Below are 7,862 nucleotides of genomic sequence, written 5' to 3' on the forward strand. Positions count from 1 at the left end.
CTATTGTTAGGCTGGTAATTGATGGTCAGTGCTCTACTCATCGATACTACTGGATCATTGAAAGTCGAGAGCTTTGCTTAATGAAGATTGAGAAGTCTAGGTTCTTCATACTTATATAGAAGGTGATAAAGCAGCAGATTGGATGGTAAATTTTGCAGACTTTCTAGCATTGGGTCATCATGACTGTAGTCTAGGAGATTTTAGTTGCTAATTCGTTAAACATTAATGTTTGCGTACTATATGGTTTTAGTTTGTCTTTTTTCTTTTGTTTGTTTGGGGCGATGCACTTCCCTTGTAAAAAAACACGCAATTACCAATGAAGGAAATATTTTGAAGCATAGATGTATGTATGGAGGAATACACAAACCAATATACATGATATGTATTTTTCTGGTCACACAAACCAATAGGCATATTTATATTTATATTTATACTAGAAGGATATTCCTTGCTTCGCTTTGGGGAAAAAAAACTTGATACATTTAATCAATCTAAATTAAACTTATAAATAACAAATTTTCATTTTAAGAGAATTATAAGTTATTTAATTAATAAGAATAAATTTTAAAGGCATATATATCTTCCGCTTTGGAAACTAATTGTAAATAAATATCTAGTTAATCCTAAAAGGTATATCAAAGGATTAAGATTGCTTCATATATTATAAGAAGCTATACAACTTTTCAATTTAACAGTATGAGATGTTTAATATGATTCCTCACGGGGATATTAAATGAATGGAATTGGGATACCGATGGAATATAATAAAATAGAGCCACTTTGAGGTTCGTTAAATTCATTTGGTGTGTGACGCTAATGTCATTAAGACCCTAATATTGAATCATGACTCTGATACCATGTAAACAAATATCTAACTCACCAAAAAGGTATCATTTGAATTCCAAAACGTTAAAAGTAACTCCCTCAAGTTACTTACTTGGAATAAATAACTTCTCAAATGTCACATGGCGGCACGTGATTAGAACTTCAAAAAGTTACAACTAACTTCCCAATATCATGTGTTGCCAATCACATATTGTCACATGACATTTGAGGAGTTATTTGTTTCAAATAAATAAGTTAAAGGGATTAATTGTAATATTTTGAAGTTGATATTGAGAATGTTAGAGCAATTTTAAAACATTATGATAAAAAAAAATATATCTTTAAAAATTATATAAAAACTAACCTTCACAAATATATATATATATATATATATATATATATATATATTTAGTAGGCATTAATTAGTATCATGTACCGAAAGTGGAGAAAAAAATGTAATTAGTATTGAAGACACAAACGACACCGTTTTGCTATCAGGTATATTAGGCATTTGAAATAATTTGCAAGGGCAAATGTGTAAAGGTACTTGAAAGGGCAACATTCGAAAAATTGTTGCTTTCTTTCAGTTTTATATGTATATATAATATGTTGATTTTGTAATAAAATAAAAGTAACCTAGAAATTAGAAATTAGTTAGGCGGGGGTGGGTTCTTCAGAAACTGTAAAGCCATACAACTGCACCAATTTGGTCGTTTCCAATTTGTCTTATCTTATGACCCATATTAATCTAAACTTCTTTCTCCATAAAAAAAACATTGCCAAAAACCATTTTGATAGTCTATGATGATTTCGATTTTGATTTTGGTAATGAAGTTGTATCTTTTTTTGGCTAATGATCTTCGAACATATCCCAAAAAATTTGATTGACATTCAAAATGTTCTGACAGTAACTTTCAAAAATATTTTAATTATGTGTTTAATTGTTGGATTATGATTATATTACTATTAATTCTTAAGATCATTAGAACATAGGATGTGAATTGTTGATTTTTTAAATAAGTTAAGAATTTGATTGGTGATTTTAATAGTTTGAGGACCTAATTGAGTTTTAAAAATAATTTAAAAGCCAATATGACCTTTATATCTTAAAAGTATAATAAAATCAGAATAATAAGGGTTTGATTGTATATTTTTTTAGTTTCGGAAATATATAAGTGCATGCAAAGGGTGCAAATTGCATCAATAATTATTGATATTTGGTGTTTGTTTTAAAAATGTGGCTAAAATTTTATTTTGTTCCAATAAAAATATTAAATTTTTTTTTTTATTTTTAAATTTTGTTTTTTATTTCAATAGAGTGGTTGCAACCAATTAAGATAGAAAAATTAAATAGTAATATGAAATCGTATAGAAAAGAATTTAGTTTCAGGTATAATGACAACCAATAGAAAATATATATATGTTCTTGTTATTATGTAACAGTTTTTAACGCTTGAATTAAGCAGATAAATTATATAAAAAAAAAATCATACTAATGTCATGTTATATCTAATAACATGTCATTTATAACGTATCATGTAATTTTTCCTATTAAAATGATTAGAATGTGTTTGCACCAAAACTAAGCTTTTCCTAATACATATCATGGTGTACACTTTGTATAAGAAAAACTTTTTCTTTTAGGAAACTTTTTCTTTTTAGGAAATTTTTTATATTTTCCCGATACATCGTTCACTTAGAATTTCCAATAGTGAACCTCAGTTCCCCTCAAGGGAAATATCTCAAGAGGAACCGAGGGAAACCAACTTCCTAGAGTGTACCTTAGGGGAAACCATGTAGTGTATTTTAAGGGAAAGCAACTTCCTATAGTATAACTCAGAGGAAACCGATTTCCTAAAATGAATATCAAATGATACTTGAGGTAAACCTAGGGGATCATGAGGTCATTTAATATTTTTAACGCGTATTTTGTGAGCCAATTAAAAAGCAGGAAAAATTAGAAAGTGTACATATCAATTCATCGTGGGAGTTAAAGTGGAGCGGTTACTCAATATGGAGAACATAACTTATGGAATAAAGCAGGACGTTACCCCAACGTCTATAAAAGGAAGGAATCACGATGAAGACAACAAAACAACTCAAACACCCAAGCAAAACTCTAGCAAATTATCTCTAGACTTCAGCAGCAATTTAAATTTCTTAAACATTCCCTTAGTTTTCATTTTAATTCAAGTTAAATTCCGTTCAAGCTTTCTAGTACAATTTTATTTTTATTTATTCTTAATCATTTTTGTAAGGCCGATATCATTTTGATAATCGAATCCTTAAGAATTTTACGATCTCTTTATTCCATACAATCGTTTGATAATTAGAACTTAGTTAAACGTAATTTTATTATAGCACTCCTATAAATTCTCACCAAAGAGCCAAACATAATGATTTTATTATAATAAATGAAATTTGAAAATACTTTGATTGAAACAAGAGGGGAGTTGCAATAAGTTGGTTGAAAGTGGGTGCAAAAAATGGTGAGGAAAAGAGAAGTTAGACGTGTGCTAATTTGTATCATATAACTTAAAAAGAAAGAAAGATACAAAACATGAAGAGATTATAGTCACGTGGAAAGCAAATGGGAAGCACGAGGCTAGTCAGATATAACGGAATAAACGTGTACGGAAAATGCCACCATGTCACGTGATGGGGATGGATTGATTTGGGCACATCTTCACTCATATTAACGCTTAACGATACCCTTTTCTCATCCTTTCGCCTAATTTAACATCGTTCAATTATTCATGCTGCTGTCGTTTTTGTGGAAAAATACCAAATCCCATTTAACTCACTCAAATTATTATTATTATTATTTCAAACAATACTTTGATATAACAAAGTCTAAATTTCAATATCATTTATAAACATTAACAGATAAATGTGTGTATATCATATAAGGTAGTGTTTGGTTAGCTAAAATTAAATTATAGAATGGGAATTGGAATGGATTATTCCCATTGTTAATATTTGGTTATGCAAATATAATTTGGGAATGGTAATCTGATTCCCAAACCATAGGAGTTATTGATTCCACTCTCCTCCCATCAATTACATTCCATTCCTGTTGGTATTAATTTAGAAAAGCAAAAAAAACAAAATATATTCCTGTCTTTTAATTGAAAAAAAAAACCCACGTTTTTTTTACGATGAAACCCACGATTTTTAACCATTTGCATCATGGTTATATTTTTGTTTTTTGAATAATTATTTTTTTATTAATAAGCATATGATGGTTACGTTATACTATATTTTGTTATATATTAATTAATATGTCTTATATATTATATATCAATGTTTGTTTTTCTTTCAATTTATAATACCAATTTTTTTTGTTTATAATAATAAAAAAATATCAATAAGAAACCATTAATTTTATTTTAATATACTAACTTTTTACACTAATTTTTTTATATTAGAATATCTATATTTTTAGGATGCTTTACTATTTTTTATATTTAATTTTTATTGATGTTATAATACTAATTATTTATTAAATTACTTTAAGCAAATATTATATTCATTCCGATTCCGGTCATTAAAGAACCAAACAACTTCAAAGAGAATCTCATTCCGATTCCAGATTGAACCAAACATAATAAATAAATAATCATTCCGATTCTGATTCCAGCGCATTCCGATTCCGATTCCGATTCCGTTTCCGATTCCGAAGTTCAAACCGAACGCCTCCTAAAACATTAACCATTAATATACGCATCCAATTAAACAGATTAAATATTTATATTGTAATACAATATTGATTTATACAAAATTAATTATAAACATATATTTGAAAGTGATCTGATTGGTTCACATAATCAACTATGACTTCATTGAAGCAAAGTTTAGGATTGAGACATAAAAGAGTCCCATGTGTTGATAGCTCCTTAATCTTGATTTTTTAATGGCATCGCAAGTTCATCATTCACATGATCAATTAAGCTTTTATACTTGAATAAGAAGGATCTAAAAATTATCTAAAAAAACACAAAAATCAGACCCAAATTTTTTTTTATCTCAAAAGATAAATGAAAATAGAAAAAATTACGACTGAATTGTCAAAGATTAATATAAAAACTATTATTGGTCCTAATAGTTAGCTTAACTTTTTAGTTCTATTGATTGAACGTCATAATATCAGATTCTCTTAGACCAAGTGATCGAGGATTAATTCGAATCTTGACAATCTCATTAATTGGTGGAATTAAAAACACATGATGAGATAGGCATGTGTTGTACACGTTGCAAGCTCATGGAGATTCACGTGCAGAGGTATGTTAAAAATTAATATAAAAACTATTATTGGACATTGACTATCAGATTAACTTTTTGATTAAAACGGTTTCATGACATGAACTATTACATGCATATACTCATGTTTGAATTATCATTGTCAAAAATTGTATATACTAGAAATCTATAATAATTTTCTCTATAATTTTTAAAAATTTGAAACAAAAAACCCTGGAATTTACAAACGACGAAAAAATGAAAAGAAAACCTAATTAAAAAAATGGAAACTTAAAAGCACAATTTTCAACGAAGATATTTCGATTAAATTGATATTGATTTTTAAAAAGCTTTTTTTTTTCTCTCGCTATGAACCAAATCTTTTTTTTTTTTCTTTTTTTTTTTTTTTTTTTTTGAAGAAACTATGAACCAAATCTTCTTCCTAAGAAATAAACATATTCTATAACCACAAATATATTGTAGGAAAACTATATCTATATAAAAGAGAATTTGGAAGGTCTAACTAAAGTTATAGGAAGGTTAACAAAAATTGTTGAATTCTAATAATAGAAAAAATTAAGAGAATCTAAATTGTTTAAAATATTCATTTAATGTGTAATAAATTTATCTTTTTTTTGTAGTGAATAGTAAACAATAATTTGTTACTACACGGTCAATTGTTTGTTGATCAAGCTATTGGTACATGTACTATTATTCGTAACACGTTTAGATTTACCCATTACAAATAGTCCAATCAACCGGATATGATCAGAATTTTCATTCAATCAACATGATATGATAAGAATTTCCATACAAGACGAATCAGAACAGATTACAAATAGAGCTTTACTAATGACTTTTTTTTTTTCAAAATTTCAGAAATGTAGGCTAAAATTGATATTTACTAATATCATTTCTCCTTTCACATGACACAAAATATATGATAAACATTTGTTTTCGTGTCGTTTGAATGTTTTTTGCGATACTATATTAGATTTATGTCATTGAAATGGTAAGCTCTATTTATTCTCTTCCTCGATGTATTAGAGTTTTATTGTTCCTTAATTTAGTTTTTCCTGATCAAACCTGTAATAATCATCAGATTTACTCTTGCAGTAGTTGTTCACCAGCTGGAATAAGGATATATTAATTGTCAGATTTACTATTGAAAAGGTTGGGCCTTTCTCTTAAATACACTAATTTCACTGTATTAATTGTCAGATTTTCCTGATCAAACATGTAATACTCATCAAATTTACCAATGAAAAGGTTAGGGCTTTATTTTAGATACACTGATTTCGCATTTTAAATTCATGTTACAGGTGGGCGTTTCTCATAGATACACTTGAAATTATTGTGGGTGTTGTTTGCAATATACTTCGTGAAACTATTGTGGGTGCTGCTAAGATAGATAGATCTTGCTCTTTTTATTTGCAAATATTATTAACATTATGGATTATGAATTGCTACGAGTCTCTATCCCAAAAAATTTGCAGGGATGTTAATAATGATTATCTATATGGAAAGATTGATTAAAGAGTATAACATGGGAAGATTTCTCTAACTTATTTTTATTAATGGATGTTCAATTTTTTATTCGTTGGTATTAAGAGGTTTTTACCATTAAGTTTGTTTATTTGTTTGTAAGGTCATTTCTACCATTAAGGTATCTTTGATGCTCTGTTTTGACTTGAATAGGTGTGAACCGATTGGCATGCTCTTCTCCTTTAGATGTATATTTGAGTATGTGCCCTGAATATAAATGATGCAACATTATGTGAGTTATTGCTTTTCTTGCTAAATGATCTAAATGTGCAGTATAAACAACAAATTTCAGATGTTTTATGACAATGTTTCTACAATGCATATAGCTAAAAACAATACAGGGAAGCATTTCGGAGAAGGAAATTCTGCGAGATATCAAGTTTTCTGACAGACGTTGGGAGATTGCGTCCAAAAGCCTTTGTTGTTGGGGTTCTAAATCTTCGCCTTTTTCCACTATTTCCAGAATTAGGTCATGATTGACCTGTTGAGTTTGGTGCGCCTCTTCCTAAGTTCTTTTCTAGACTCTCGATGTGGGGAGTGCATTGGTGGAAGGAAATGAAACTGTTCAAACGAGTTATCATTGTCAATACGAACTCACCGCAACAATTTGACGTTATTGAACCTTGAGGGTCCACTTAGCAACCTGCAATTGGGCAGAAACAATGCCAAAGGGGAGCCGTTGTCCACCTAACTTGCTCTGATGCCTAAGTCAGTTTATGAAAGGACTGGAGGATGATCCCAATCAGTAAACAAAAACTGTAATATAACCTTAATAGAATGAATAAACTTGTGTACCTTGAGTTGAGCTTACTGTTAGAATAACCGAATGGTTATTATTCTGTTTTAGGAAATATTGTTGTAGAGTTATTTGTAATTAGTAGGTTGATTTGTTTCCTAGATTAGCTCCTAAAATTACTCTTGTTTCCTAGATTAGCTCCTAAAATTACTCTTGTATATTTGTATATATGTCGTGTTAGGCTTAAGGAATAATCAACAGATTATCTTCTATTATGGTATCAGAGCGTTGATTGTGGTGAAACGTTTAGTCTGATTGTAAAACCCGCAACTATTCGTATTGTTCTCAGTTTGGCTCTCTCCAAGCATTGGGATATCCATCAATTGGATGTCAAGAATGCTTTCTTACATGGTGAATTGAAAGAAACCATGTATATGCATCAACCGGTTGGTTATCGGGATCCTGACAAGCCGAATCATGTATGTCTATTGAAGAAATCCTTGTATGGCCTCAAACA

Source organism: Euphorbia lathyris, chromosome 3, assembly GCF_963576675.1.
Source record: "Euphorbia lathyris chromosome 3, ddEupLath1.1, whole genome shotgun sequence".
Lineage (NCBI taxonomy): Eukaryota > Viridiplantae > Streptophyta > Magnoliopsida > Malpighiales > Euphorbiaceae > Euphorbia > Euphorbia lathyris.